At 42.6% G+C, this 15846-nt stretch overlaps 1 long non-coding RNA gene across 8 annotated transcripts; it reads left to right on the top strand.

Moving 5' to 3' along the window:
- The first annotated feature begins 3972 nt into the window (after nucleotides 1-3972).
- Nucleotides 3973-14302, top strand: LOC124670250. Of its 8 annotated transcripts, none has more exons than XR_006992457.1 (6): nucleotides 3973-4267; nucleotides 7997-8135; nucleotides 8235-8314; nucleotides 8409-8688; nucleotides 8999-11220; nucleotides 11317-14302. It is a non-coding gene; the product is annotated as an uncharacterized LOC124670250 (long non-coding RNA). The 8 variants fall into 8 exon arrangements; XR_006992459.1 differs by having other exon boundaries at nucleotides 8235-8688; nucleotides 8999-9066; nucleotides 10212-11220; XR_006992454.1 differs by having other exon boundaries at nucleotides 8235-8688; nucleotides 8999-9892; nucleotides 10212-11220.
- The last annotated feature ends 1544 nt before the right edge of the window (nucleotides 14303-15846 follow it).

Here is a 15846-nt window from a genome sequence, read left to right as displayed (position 1 = left end):
ATCCCAAGGTTCTCTCCGGTTCACCTCCGAGGGAGTTCCCCCTATACATGCGAATCTGCCTAAGTGTAGGAACCCCATGTCCGAGAAGCCGGGCACACCCGGAGGGGGTAGCATTGGATATAGAACATCTCAAATCACTTTTGTGCATGCCATGTGGACACACACAACTTTTGGGGCCATTCCCTAGATCCGATGCTCGATTTCTGACGAAACCCTAGTTCTGTTGACCGCGCCGTCTACCCCTTTGACTGCATCCCATCGGGGTTCCCCCGGTGGGCGTATGCCTACGTTTGAGCTTGGTTAGATCATAGGTACATGTGGAAACAAGGATCATCCCATATGATCCCAAGGTTCTCTCCGGTTCACCTCCGAGGGAGTTCCCCCTATACATGCGAGAATCCGCCTAAGTGTAGGAACCCCATGTCCGAGAAGCCGGGCACACCCGGAGGGGGTAGCATTGGATATAGAACCATCTCAAATCACTTTTTTGCATGCCATGTGGACACACACAACTTTTGGGTCCATTCCCTAGATTCGATGCTCGATTTCTGACGAAACCCTAGTTCTGTTGACCGCGCCGTCTACCCCTTTGACTGCATCCCATCGGGGTTCCCCCGGCGGGCGTATGCCTACGTTTGAGCTTGGTTAGGTCATAGGTACATGTGGAAACAAGGATCATCCCATATGATCCCAAAGTTCTCTCCGGTTCACCTCCGAGGGAGTTCCCCCCTATACATGCAGAATCTGCCTAAGTGTAGGAACCCCATGTCCGAGAAGCCGGGCACACCCGGAGGGGGTAGCATTGGATATAGAACCATCTCAAATCACTTTTGTGCATTCCATGTGGACACACACAACTTTTGGGGCCATTCCCTAGATCCGATGCTCGATTTCTGACGAAACCCTAGTTCTTTTGACCGCGCCGTCTACCCCTTTGACTGCATCCCATCGGGGTTCCCCCGGTGGGCGTATGCCTACGTTTGAGCTTGGTTAGGTCATAGGTACATGTGGAAACAAGGATCATCCCATATGATCCCAAGGTTCTCTCCGGTTCACCTCCGAGGAGTTCCCCCTATACATGCACTCGCCTAAGTGTAGGAACCCCATGTCCGAGAAGCCGGCACACCCGTAGGGGGTAGCATTGGATATAGAACCATCTCAAATCACTTTTGTGCATGCCATGTGGACACACACAACTTTTGGGGCCATTCCCTAGATCCGATGCTCGATTTCGACGAAACCCTAGTTCCGTTGACCGCGCCGTCTACCCCTTTGATCGCATCCCATCGGGGTTCCCCGGTGGGCGTATGCCTACGTTTGAGCTTGGTTAGGTCATAGGTACATGTGGAAACAAGGATCATCCCATATGATCCCAAGGTTCTCTCCGGTTCACCTCCGAGGGAGTTCCCCCTATACATGCGGGAATCTGCCTAAGTGTAGGAACCCCATGTCCGAGAAGCCGGGCACACCCGGAGGGGTAGCATTGGATATAGAACCATCTCAAATCACTTTTGTGCATGCCATGTGGACACACACAACTTTTGGGGCCATTCCACCGAGATCCGCATCCCTTTCGTGCTACTTCTCTCCTGCCCTTTTTTTTTCTCGCCCACCGCTTTCCGCCTTGCTTCTCTCCGCCCTTTTTTCCCGCCCACCCTTTCCCGCTCCTTCTCTCCCGCCCGTTTTTCCCGCCCACCCTTTCCCGCTGCTTCTCTCTCTCCCTTTTTTTTCCCGCCCACCCTTTCCCGCTGCTTCTCTCTCGCCCTTTTTTCCCGCCCACCCTTTCCCGCTGCTTCTCTCCCGCCTTTTTTTCCCGCCCACCCTTTCCCGCCCATTCTCTCCCGCCATGTTTTCCCGCCGTTTCAGCCCCTCGTCGGCCTATATATAGCCATGTCTTCTCCACTAACAGCACCAGCAACATTTCTCCCTTCATCACTTCTCTCATCCAATAGAACCACAAAATCCTCTGAGCTGAGCTGCCGCTGAGATGGCTCCTCGTCGCCGTAGCAACACGGGCTTCATCGGCTTTCGCCTGCGGCCTGCGAGACATTTCGCGGCTGAAATCACCGCCGGTGGTACGCGTGTGTGACTCGGCACCTTCTACACGAAGGAGGCTGCTGCCCGCGCATACGACGTTGCGGCTTGGAGGTTTGGCCGACCGCGCCACGAAATGAACTTCCCGGAGGTCGGGTCTCCGACGGAAGCTCGAGTCTCTCTGCCGAGCCGCTACTTCGCTCACAGGGTGAAGCGCGGCGGTACAGGGCTGGCAGCGGCGGATTGATACCACCGAGGCGGACGAGCAGTTCATGGCACAGTGGCGCAGAGACCATCCCGGAGACGTCGAGGCAACGCGCGCATTCTGGAAGGAGAAGCAGACGTACAGGAGAGAGAGGAGGGCGGGAAAGCGGCAGAGGAAGGCCGAGGTTGAAGCAGAGTACGCCAAAGGAGAGGCGTCGACATGGGGGAGAATGATGAACGGTGGTCGTGGAACCTCACAACCACCGCTTCAGAGGACACCCCCAACGAGGATGAAGATTTCGACTTCTCTGATTAATATGTGTATGTCGAGTCCGTGTGTCTAGCGGGTCATGCGTCGACCCAGTGTTAAGTGCTTTGTTCGTGTGTGGGTGTAGTTCTTTAAATGCTTTGGTTTGTGTGTGGGTCTAGTTCTTTAAGTGTTTTGGTTCCTGTGTGTGGGTGTAGTTTCTTTAAGTGTTTTGGTTCCTGTGTGTGGGTGTAGTTCTTTAACTTGTTTCGGTTCGTGTGTGGGTCTAGTTCCGTAAGCGCTTTGGTATGTGTGTGAGTCTAGTTATTTAAGTGTTTTGTATCGTGTCTGGGTCTTAAGTTCTTAAGTATATCACTTTTATGCCCTTATACCGCCCTTATACATATATAGGTTTCCCGCAAAGGGGTTCGCCAAACTAGCAGTAAGAAAGAAATAAACAAATAAAAATGATTGGGATTAACAATTATATGTAGTAAAAAATGTTAAAAAAGGTGGGGCATCATTTGTTGTGCCGATGGCCGAGGTTGTGCCGTGGCAGCCGTCGGCACAGTAGGAGAAGGGACCCAGTTGTCAGGCTCTGGGCCGACGGCCGCGGTTGCGCCGTGGGCCACCGTCGGCACAGCCTAGACGGCGCCGTGACAGCCTAACGGCTGGGCCCACCTATCAGTGCCTGTGCCGGCGCCGTGACAGCCTAACGGCTGGGCCCACCTATCAGTGCCTGTGCCGACGGGTGAATCTGTGCCGACGGTGACCTTCGGGCGCCATATTTTTGTGCCAACGGCCATCGTTGCGCCGACGGTGACCGTCGGTGTAACATGCAGTGTGCCGATGGCCGGCCTGTGCCGACGGTCAACTCCGTCGCCGGTCGACGAGGGCTTCTGTGCCGACGGCCCCGACATTTGGCCGTCGGCACATCGGGTGGCCGTCGGCACATGCCGGCTCTCCCGTAGTGTCTTGGATATCATGGTCCGTCTCTAAGCTTAATACAATGATACGCAGATCTCCTGCGTATTCACAAAAAAAAGAGGGGTGATACGGTTCAGTTCGTCTGGAGTAGTAACGAGTTCCATGATCTTTCATGGTCACCTTTCGACTACATACCGTGTTTTCGCAAAAAAAAAAAAAAAGACTACATACCGTGTTCGCGACATATTATCTGTCTGAAACCAGTCAGCTGAGCCCCCACGTTGCATTGTGCGCTTGGTGCCCTGGTTATTTTGACAAGGTGAACTGAGAAAGTGAGAAGTGTAGAAAAAGGGGAGAAGCCATTCAAGAAAATCAAGGAACCAGCTTGCTTCCGTCCCAAGCCAAAAGATGTGCGTTGCCAGCCATTCAAGAAAAAGCAAGGCATCTTCCCATTTATAAAAAGAAGAAAGAGAAAAAGCAAGACAGCATCATTTGTCATGTTTAAAGCCAATTAAGGATCCACCTTTGTTCAGTATTCACCTTGCCTCCCCCCCCATCCACCCTTAGCACCAACTCATCCAGCACTATAAAGCCCAAAGTGGTAGTAAAGGGCAACGGTATTCTCCACCTCTGCTAGCTCAATCCACCTCTGCTAGCTCAAGATCATGGAGCGGGGATCGTCCTCCCGGCGTGGGATGCTGCAACCGCCTTCTCGTCGAATCGACTCTTCGCCTATGATATTGGGAGTCGCGGCAAGAAGCTCAACCAGAGGCTTGATGCCATCAAGAAGCTCAACCAGAGACTTGATGCAATCAAGAAGCACAACCATATGGAAAATTTATTGGTGCACGCCGGGTATGTAATTTTTGTTTTGAGAGCCAAACAATTTCATTCAGTACATACCTCATACAGTCATACTCTTGCCATCTCTCATGTTATTATAATTTTTTGAATAGTATCAAGCACATATTGCTGGAAGCAATTTGTAACTGGGTGCGTTTGGTTACATTGCTTAGGAAGCCGAGCTAGCTAGCTCTAGCTCAAGCTCGGCAAAACGGACCTTAAATTTGCCCATGCGTTTGGTTGATTGCTTTTGGCCGGCGATTCAGATAAATGATTTCAGAGTCAATTCAGATGCATCTTACTTAGCTGCTTATGTATCCAGCGAACTTAGGAGTTAGGAGCCACACTTGGCGAGCATGATTTACAGAAATAAAGCTGCGGGTAGATTATGAGCATGAGCGTTGTATATGTTTTTTTTTTCTCATGGCTAAAAGCAACTGAAGCAAAGAAGTCACTTGGTCGACGGATATCACTTAATAAGAAGTATAGCTGCAGTTATTATGGTTGATGACCTGAAATAATCAGACAAACACAGCGCAAGCAAAGCGCAAGCAAAGCACAGCCACATCGCAAGCAAAGCACAACCACATCGCAAGCAAAGCACAACCGAATCGATCCTTGCGTGTGCGCGTGCTCGAGTAGAACATATCCCACTATAAAAAAAAAGATACATTTTTTAAACTAACAGGAAAGTAGTAAAAACATGAAAAAGAAATTAGCTTTAAATAAGAAAGAAGAAAAAATAGCAGGAAGAAATATCAAAGGGAAAAGAAAGAAAACAATGAGAAAGACCTGCAAAAACAGTGAGTTAGCTACACACGTACGAGCTAATGAACTAGCTGGATCGCTTGGTCTGTACAGCATAACAGCCGAACGCTGCGAACGAAGTCGTGTCAAAGAAACAAGGACAAACAGCGAACACGCTAAACGGGCCAAGCCCACAATGCAAAAGGTTCAGCGGAACTCGATGGCAATTCCTATACACCGACCAGGTCGGTGTATACCCAACGCCGCACACCCTGTATGGGCCGGGCCCAATTCGCATTTTCGGGAATTTTGCCCCTTTCGTTTCCTGTTTTCTTTTTTTTTCTTTTTTTCTCTGTTGGTTTTTCTGTTTTCTTTCTATTTCAGATTCGAAAATTGTTATGATTCAAAAATTATTAAAATTCGAAAATATTCAAACTTAAATCCGGTAAGATTCAAAAATTATGGAAATTCGAAAAATACTAAGATTTGAAATTGTTCAAAATCAAAATTTGTTGAAATTCGAAAATTCTTCAAAATATTAAAATTCGAAATTTGTTCAGCTTTGAAATTTGTTCAAATTAGAAAATTGTTCAACTTTGAAATTTGTTCAACTTTGAAATTTGTTCATACTCGAAAATTTGTTCAAACTTGAAATTTGTTCAAGTTGGATATTTTTTTCAATTTTGAAAAAGTCAAGATTTCAAATTTGTTCAAATTTTAAAAAGTTCAGATCCGAAATTCGTTCAAAATATTTTCAAACTCGAAATTATTGAAATTCGAAAAAATGTTTAGATTCGAATTTTTTTCTAGTTTTTTAAAAGTTCAGATTCAAATTTTTATAAAATCCGAAAATTGTTCAAATTCTAGCAGAAACATAAATGATACAGGAGAGATTATTGGGCCGGCCCAACACTAGGGTGTGCGGTGTCTGCTAGGGGCCGATCAGGGTGGCATATAGCACCACCCGAACTCGATTCCCAGCTCCACACTATTTTTACGAGCGTGCGCTCCACTACTGGGCTAGCCCACGACCGCGCTTCCTTCAGCGAAGCGGTGCTACCGAGCAGTTTCCGTGCCGTTCCACTTCCACCCGCCGTTTCCAAAGACATCCCCTGGAACGGCCGCGGCTCTGTCTCTCCCCTCTCCCCTCAAGCCTCTCCGGCGAAAAGAAATTTCGATCCCTGCCTCTCCGGCGAAGTAAAGCCGCCCTCGAGCTCTCCACACGGTATGTTTTCTTACATCCCCGCCTCCGCCTATAAAATGGGACAATTCTGTATTCTGTAGAGCACAAGTTTAGATCTCGGGCGCAGCAATGAAGATTAATATGAAGAACACTCTCGTCATTGCCCTTGCGTGCTTTGGTGGCTTGGTCCTTGTAGTTGGAGTCTTGGTAGTTATTGCTCTCTTAGTCCGTTGGCTCAGGACAGAGGCTGCCAGGCGACGCGACATTGAGTCGCAGCTCGCCGCGGCGGACAGGGAGAGGCAGGCGAGGGCGGAGGCGGACGGGGAGGTAGTCGAGCTCGAGTTGGAGGAGGTTCGGCAGCCGGCGACAGCGGCGGAGAGGGAGCTGCAGCAAATTCGCGAGGCGGTGGCAGCGGCGCAGAGGGAGCTGCACGAGATTCGCCTGGCGATGGCAGCGGCGGCGGCGGCGGCGCCGCAGCCGGCGCCAGCGGCGTTGGCCGAGAAGATGACGTTCTGCTCGGCCGTACTGCAGATCTTGTCCGCAATTTTTAGTTTTCTTTACTCTTGCATGCAATTCATCGTAGCTGTGGTGACGGGGTTGTGCTAGTGTAGATGTGATTGATTGTGACGGGGTTGTGCTTATCTGAGGTTATGCATGTACAAATTTCTGCACAATTGTTCTCTCAGCAGAATGTTCTTCTTCCATTTTCTTGTGACTAATTAATTATACTAAGCAGTATATACAGAGGTGCTCAATTTCTGCACAAACATGAGTTGCCTAAGTGATACTTTTATACCGCATTATAGATAAGGAATTGTGGCTAATAAACAAATTATCCCTATTTCCTAATGGATTGCACTTTTCAAGTTGCTTTTGTAGACTTAATTTTTGATCTCTAACGAAATTTGTTAGAGCAAATTATCATCAAGGCTTGCTTAGTAGTGTAGTTCATTAAAAAGGACATCCCACAGTGAAAACCCTAGCCGCCTCTCCCCAATCCCCCAATCCCTGGGGCTGCATCCTTTTCTCTCCCCAATCCCCACGTTCCTCTCTCTCCCCCAATCTCCTCAAGACCCATACCATTTGTTGGTTTCCTCCATGGCTAGGGCAGGGGAGAAGGACAGCATGGTGACATCGTTGAGGAGGCGGAGACCAACATGGAGAAGAACCTGCTGCTCTCTCTCCCTTTAGTCCCTGTCATGTCCTAGCTCATCCTTCCCCACAGCAAGAAGGATTTCTGATTTAGATACTGGAGGAAGAAGAAGAGGTGGCAAGAAGAGGAGCAAGAGGAGGAGAAGGAAGAAGAGAAGATCCCCACCTTTTCTATATGATTCCTCTTGATCCAGATCCAAGGGTAAGTTTCCCACCCTCCATGATCATCTTAGGTTCTGTAAATTGTAAATGGTTGTTTCTAGGTTGTTATGGCAGGGGATTAGGAATATCAAGTGAAAACTAGAGGAAACATGTTTCTATATTCCCGTTTTTAAACATACAGGTTCAGAGATCGTCAGTTTCGAGTGCCCAATTGGACGAATCAGAGGAAACTTATATAGAATGTTTTGTAGGTCTCGTTCTTGCGATCGTTTTGAGTGGTCATTCACTCAATTTGGTTCAACGGTTTAGCTGCAGCGATGAAAACAAGTTTCTGGTCTGTTTTTGCAAAAACAGTATTTTACTAGCTTTTGTTCAAAGTTTTTCATGTTATTCCATGGTAGATTAAATTTTGGTTCACCATGCTATAGCTATATGGTACCTTGTAATTCATAGATTAAATATATTTACCTAATTCCCATGAGTAGGTGCCTCAACAGGTAACTGCCCGGAGCAAAGTCGACGGGGTGAAGTTGTCGAGAAAGGTGCGAAGTCACGTCGCAGACGTGGAGTTTCCATCCCAGGTGTCTCAGCAACACGTTCGGGATGATATATTTGTCATCGTCGCACCACATTTAGGTATTTGAGTCATCTTTGCCTTGGCTCCCCACGCCCTTCGTTGAACATCTCTTCCTAATTTTACTATACATTTTTTCCTCACGCATTGTGAGGTTGCAGGTGTGTGCATAAGCCATTTGTGTAAATGCATAAGGGCAAAGACTGTTCAGGGAAGAATACTAACACCTCAACTTGGATTTGTAAGTTTTGTAAGTTGTGTGTTCTCATAGATGCATTCTTATTGATACTTTATATGTGCTTCAACATGGATTCCTTGGTTCATATTAATTGCAGGTTATGCTATTGTCATGAACTTCAAGCAATGGATGTTTTTTCTTTTACTTTCTTGTTTTTGTGAATGTCAATTTCATATACTTCACTGGCATTAAAGTAAAATATTCATATCTTACTGGTATTATATATTCTGTATTTAGAGGGCATAGCTAATTTTCTTGCTGGTTTTTTAGTTTTACATGTGTTGTTGACCGACAAAGATTATGCCAATGTCACGAGAAGCTTATCATAATAAATTTGTGGGATGGAGCTTCAGGAGTTTGCTGATTTTTCTTTACAGGTTTGTTGCTTTGAGTACAGCTAAAACTGATAGACACAAACTTTTTTTTTGTTCATGAGAATTTGTATGACTTTTAAGTTTTGATTATCAATCTGAATCGATGCTAGGAGTAGCTACATTTTTAGCCACACTTGTCTTTTGTGTTAATGAAAACATACACAATTTGCATCAAACAAATATATTTTGTTGTTCTGCATTTTTTTGTGGACTAATGAACGGCGCCTAAACGGCGCCGCTTTTCAATTTTTTAATGGATTAAAGCTGTTTCTTTACTATTTTATTCATAATTGAATTTCCTTTATTATGACAGCTTATGGACTTTCTAAGAAGGAATGTAAAGCGGAGGCACCAGAGCTTCCTCTCTCAAATCTTGGTCTGGTCAGTTATATAGGCTATTGGACTAGAGTAGTTTTGGAAATTCTTGAAGAAACATAAGAGCAATTTATTTATCAATGTTAACACTGTCTTCCTTTCCTTCTATCCTACTTTATTGCTTTAGATTTTGTATTATCCTTTTTTTCTCGAGAAGAATGCAGAAGACTTGCATCTCAATTGAAAGGTAGAAACGAGGGCAGAATACATGAAACAAACAACAAACGAAAATACAGATTAATGTACATTCCAATCCCTTGGTAGAGTAGTGTGCAAATCTAGAGCCCCTGAACGGTTCCCCTTATTTGTACCATTTTCAACAGCTGATCCAACTGTGATGTAGTAGCCAACACCTTTTCGTTTTATTGGATCCATATGATGAATTCGATTTACTTTATCCAATTTGTCTGCTGTTGTTCCTTTCAATGTCAAGCAAAACTAGGATTTATAATTTATCATTTATAGTTGACTTATTGACTTATTATCATTTATAGTTGACTTATTGAAAAATGATGAATATATTCTCATGGATATATTACAGAACCTTTTCTAATGATGCACATCGGCTTCACGCTTCCAATCTTCTATCTAGGGTAGCCGAACATGGTTCACTTGAAACGGTTTTGTAATGATGAGAATATCTTTCTCCCTTCTGGTTTTGGTAGTTAAGATATATGCAACCAAATAATGTCAGATGGTGGTCAGTGATAGTTTAAACCTTGAATACTGTTTGTATTTTCCCCTTATGCTTATAGCAGGTACCTATTCTACAATGCTCTGAAAGATTTTGTTCACTGTAGAAGAGCAGCATTCATTTGATGGCTTCTTTTATGTAGGATTCCCTTATATATTGTTTTAGCTTCTTATGCATTTCAAAAGTAGCTATATACATAGAGATAGGGCAAGGGTGTGCAAGAAGTGGTTGTATGATCTGAAACATTATAATATTATTATCACATTCTCTCTGTAAGAGGCGTTTGTGAGGTTGCAACCTATATATTAGATACCCTGTCTGTTGTACTGTTTTAAATTCAATTTGCAAATCAGCCAACACATTGCACAACCAAACCACATAGATATATGCAATCTATTGGTTTTACTACTGTGATTTGTTTGCAACTGAATAATTTGCTTTTGTCTTATTAACTTAGGCCAGTCAGCCATTTATTAAGGTGGCACCACTATAAAGTGTCGACAAGAAAGAGTATGGGCCGCTGTAGGCACATCGTACATGAGCACGACTCTGGCTGTACCGACGGACAACGAGAGGTAACGTTAGTTCACTGATGAACTGTTTTTAGTTTCAGCATATGATTATTCGACCAAATACTGTCAACATACTATTGTCCTGCTCGCCAAGTATTGCCAACATAAGAACATAGCTGATAAATTTGCTACTCGAGCCGTAACTACGCAACCATTAATTTTTTTTAGTGTTTTCTTTTCCTTTTGAGGTTTATTATCAGGTATGTAGATGCATGGTGTTGCATAATGCATCCCATGCTTTGCTTAATCTGTTGTTATGCTACTCGTGTTCTAAGCCAAATGCTTCTTTAGATGTGTTCTAAGCCAAATGCTTCTTTAAATGTGTTCTAAGACAAAGGTGTTTCTATTATTGACCCTCATGTTAAATTTTGTCGCTTTGAATGTATACTTAGTGGTAATTAATTGCAAGGTGATAGCATTATGATAAAACTGAAATTGGAATAAATAATTTGTGTCACTTTTAAATGTATAACAATTTAGAACAAATTTCTTCTCGCAAGAATGGTTACAATAACTGAATTATGGTAAAATTGATAATGCGTCCTTGTGAATGCCGTACTAAGCCATTTCAGATTGGGTCACCTATGCCCTTCATGTTCCTCTGTTTCGCTATCTTTGTCGATAGCTCAATATATCCATGCCATTGTTGAGGCAAGGGTAGCGCCTATCCTGATCGTTTATAGCATGTTTATTTGACACTTATCCATTAGTAATTTATCGTGTATATTTATATTGTGATCTATACGAATTCATCACGCAAATTCCTCTAGGTAATCTTGCTGTTTGTGGAGAATATTTCTCTTGCAGGCCAATGAGGTGCTGAGATAAGTGCTCAGGTTTACCTTGAAACATATAGTCTCTGAGTTGATTGACCTGGATATTTGAGAAAATGAGGTATGTTACCATGGCGTTAGTTTTTTTATATTACTTGCATCTCCTTATTAACCATCTGCTACATGTGTTTGCCTCATGAAATTATTTTCTTTGCAGCATACCAGATTTTTTTGTAATGTTTTCCTGACCAAGCTTAGCACTGCACCTCGTCTTCGTTATTGCCACAAATCTTTGGCCCCTTATGGTATTGGATATAGGTGATTTGATCCAGAGTGTGCAGGTACCATTGGAATGCCCATGTAATTACATTTGAAACTTCTAGCTATTTTTTTAGATCTGCAAGTTTCCCAATCTTCTTAGTATGTCTTTTGTCGGTCGACTGAAAATAAGGGAGAAGCTAGCTTTTCTTTCAAATGCCAGACTTGGTTATATATCTGGCTAATTGGTCCCTTGATATACTGTTTTATATGGAATTCATTTGTCCTAAATAGGCAGATGCTTTGGTGTCCACACATGCGTCTATTGCCCAATTTTCAAATTCAATGTCAGATCCACGAAAATAAAAGCTGTTTCGGTTCCAGTGGAACGTATTTACTTTCATGAAAAGATGTGAAAAGATGAGATGTTACTGATTTTTAAATTTGTAACTTTTACTACATAATGTACCCAATGACAACACTTTCTAGACTTCTACCTTTATGTAAATGATAGGAAAATATTTCTGACTTGTAGTGAGCCTGAACACTGTGTATTCAATTTTAATTCGACAGGATAAGTAGGTCCCTCTTTAATTTTTTAGAAACGAACTTGGAAACTTTGACAGTTTGCATTCTTTCTAATTAAAGAAGATGCCTATAGAAAGCAGAATACACAAAGAAACTGCCTGTAGTTTAGTTGGCGATTTCAAAAGGAATCTTCTGTTTGATGCTGAAACCGTTACGCTTAGCCATTACATCAATGTATAAGTTACTTGGTGGTAAGGTATTCTTTCCCTCATGAACATTTGTATTGAAGAAATTGTTCTTTCTTCTTATGATAATTATATATACATATCATACCCTTTTACTCTGTTTCTTTTATTATGCCCACCCAAGAAAATGTACTGTGTTCCCCTTTTTACTTTGATGGACTCGTATTGGTGATGAAATTGAGAGAGTTGTGATTTTGTGTGTATAGCTGGGCGGAATTGGCTGCGGATCGATCCAAAGTTCATGTATTCAGGCGCTACTTGCCGCAAGTAGGCCTTAGATGTGATTTTTCTGATCTTAGAAAATAACTCCATGTGAAGAAACTGACTTATTTGGTTCATAAATTCGTGCATACATTGCTTCCCAGTCTCTGTTAAATGCAGTTATTAGAAAGATTTTACACATTATGGATTCGATTTCTGTTGATGCAGGTTTATTAATAGTTATCATCTATGTACTTAATTATCATGGGTCGATTCTCTTCCTTCTTTGTCATGTAAGCTTTAGTAAAATAAATGGCTCCCAGATGTGTAACTGTTAGTGCTTAACATCAAGATTTGTCTATGCCACATAAGAGGTGGCCTGGCCTATCTGTGCTTGCAATTTTGGGCATGAATTTTCCCCTTGATACCAGACTCTACTAATGTATCGGGCTGTCTACTATTTTTATAATCTTTACAAGGTTTGGCTTGAATCGTTGTGTAAATACTAGCACTTTTAGAATCAGCCAAGGACATTATATATGTTTCTCCTTTTTTTTGTATCATAGCCCATTAGCTTGCCTATACACTAGCTTTGTACCATACAATACTTTCTTTTCATATATTTATATTTAGTGTTAGCTTTGTCAATTTTTGCAGCCGTTGCCGAGGTTCTTGATAATGCAAATAACAAGGTCAAAAATAAGGCTTAATTGGCACCTATATAATTTCATATAGTCTGGTTCCTTTTACTAATAATGTTTGTTTTCAGAAGGTACTGATAATGGATTTGTTCTTTATTGGTGCACATATGAATTTTCAGATGCATCAGACGTGTTACTTCTACCCGCGTACATATAAATTTCAGTATGCTCATAACTCATTTATTTTAGAGAAACCAAATTTCAGCACATGCACAATTCAGGTTAGTCAGTGTATTTTTCTTATGTTAGCGTTCAGGTTAGGCAATGCTCATAAATCAACCGTGTCAGATTAACAATGTTCGGGTATAACCGTTGAAGATCAATCATAGGGGTAGATAACGCCTTAGTCCCCATAAATTTTCTGTAATACTCTGCCAGATATTTTTTTGCTTAGCCTCCTGGGCGTAATGTGGTAGTCCATCATGTTGAATAATTTTTTATTTTATTGGTTCTAAGCCTTGATGGCACTCTTGCATGATAGAAGCTTGTATCCTCGTCCCCTGGAATGCGCCAGTTTACCTTCCCACGCTGTCTTGCTTCGCGAGCAATAGAGTGAACTGAACTTTCAATTTTTTTGCTTAACCATATCCCTGAAGAAGCGCTCTAATTTTGTTAGGCGTCTACCTTCCTCAAGCCAATCCATAAAGGCCCCCCAAGGTAAACTTGTTCGCATCCAGAGCTTTTCTGTCAGGTTTCAGAATTTCCCCCCACCTCCCAATATTTATTCTGGCTGTTTTAGATTTCAGCTAATCCATTTCCTTGTGTCTTTATTCATGGGCATGCAACTCCAGGTTACAGTGACCAAGTCGACAAAGCCATTTCTGAACTTCCAATTATTGTTTTACCAGAAAATCTTTGATTTTGGGACAGTTGTCGAAGCTTCAATTTTCAAAGGAGACAATGATCGGTATGGGAGGATCTCGAGTATTGGATACTACCTCCGACCCAAGGAATAAGGCGCACGCGTATTCCAAGACGAACTTTGACCGTAAAAATTGAGCAACAAAATCTTGATTATATTATATGTAGTTAGTATCGTTGGATTCGTATTGAAATACACTTTCTAATGATACTAATTTCATACAAAATATATTTATAGATTTAAAGAAATTCTTGGTCAAACAAAAAGTACGTAAAACGAGGACGCCTTATTCCTTGAATCGGAGGTAGTATGTCTGATTTTATCAAAGAATTCATCATGTTCTGCGTCAACTGTTGGAACATAAACATTAGTTGCCCAGAGATGGAAATCTGAATTTTCAGATTGCAAGTGAACCGTGAGTGATCTTTTATTGGCTAATTGTATTGCAGCATTTAAAATTTCTTGAGTTCCACATTGTTAGAATTTCACCAGTTGTACCCACGGCATCCTTATGCTCAAATTTGTCATGCATAGCAGGAAGGAAAGCAGACTTTTTGAAGCAAGAAATGAACTGCAATTTTGTCTCTTGTAGGAAACCAGTGAGTCATAAACTAACTCACTTTAAACTGTGTTGTCATGATGGAATGAGGCTTATAGCACAGGTAACATAGACCTTGACCAACAGTCTTACCTTGACAGACAATGAGACAAAGACACTGGCGAAACTGACAAACTGATAACTGCTACCGCAAAGTGATGCCAAGCAACTGCAAACTGAAAAACAAAAAAAAAACCACGTTGGGAAATAAAAAACAACAACGAGGCCATGTTAGGTCTGTCCTCCAACCATACCAAGAAGGACTGAAGGAGGCCATCACGGAAGCTGCTCCTGCCTTTCCAGTGTCAGAGAAGGAGACCATCGTTATCCACTCCTCCGAAAAGGAGGGCAACTATGCGGATCATGGAGTAGAACCAAACCAGAACTCATACAACATGCGCCAACTCTATCCCTCTATCGCCGTCTGGCTCAGTCCTATAGAAACGTGTGCTCAACATTATCTGCCATGTATTCCAATGTAAATATATCTACTAGCCTACTAGGGCTGCAACTTCGTTATTAGCATTTCCTATCTTACCTCACGTCTAACGAATATTCAAGTCTTCCTTACATTGCCTATCTTATCTGACATCTAACAAATATCTAAGTCGATGCCACTATCGTGAAAACTTAAATTCCATCTACCAAATTAATCGACTATAAAATATATACATTCCAAGCAACTAACACAAAAAAAAAAATTATACCAAAAAAGGCCTCTTCGGTAACCCAACTTGGTGCAGGTTTTATTTAATAGATGCATCAAATTTCTATAAGTTATTATAGTTAGTTTATCCTAATTTCATCCCAGGGACATCGTTTTCTGAAACACAAGAAGCGTATGATCGTGTTGGCAGTTAATTTTTATCGCCTCTATACATAGTGTACATTGACACGAACTCCACGGGATCGTGCGCCAAGGCGCACATCTAAATCTAGTGGTATAATATAGAGGGGAGCTCATGGAGCCACCCGGTAAATCCGAATTTACCGATTGTAGGTCTCGCTTCGAAGTTCCAACAGAGGAGAGCTCATGTGATTTGACAATGCCCACAAATGTTTTAACATTTTCCACATGATTTTTATTGCATAAAGTGTAAATCGGTGCGAATTTCATGGGATCGTGCGCCAAGGCGCACATCTAAATCTAGTTTATTTGATCGTCCTGGTTGTATCATGGATACACATGCTCAAATCTGATTACGTACATTTTTTGTTTCCAAATTATCAGATATGTTAATTGAAGAGCTTGCAGTACTTGACCATGTGGTTCGCATGTATGTTCGGACGATCGAATCACATTTTTATCCATAGTACTACAAAGTTGGAGTACTTTCAGCGTGGTAAGGGTGGA

Source organism: Lolium rigidum, chromosome 7 (assembly GCF_022539505.1).
Source record: "Lolium rigidum isolate FL_2022 chromosome 7, APGP_CSIRO_Lrig_0.1, whole genome shotgun sequence".
Lineage (NCBI taxonomy): Eukaryota > Viridiplantae > Streptophyta > Magnoliopsida > Poales > Poaceae > Lolium > Lolium rigidum.
The sequence above is the reverse complement of the archived record's forward strand: the minus strand, read 5'-3'. Positions and strand labels throughout refer to the sequence as shown.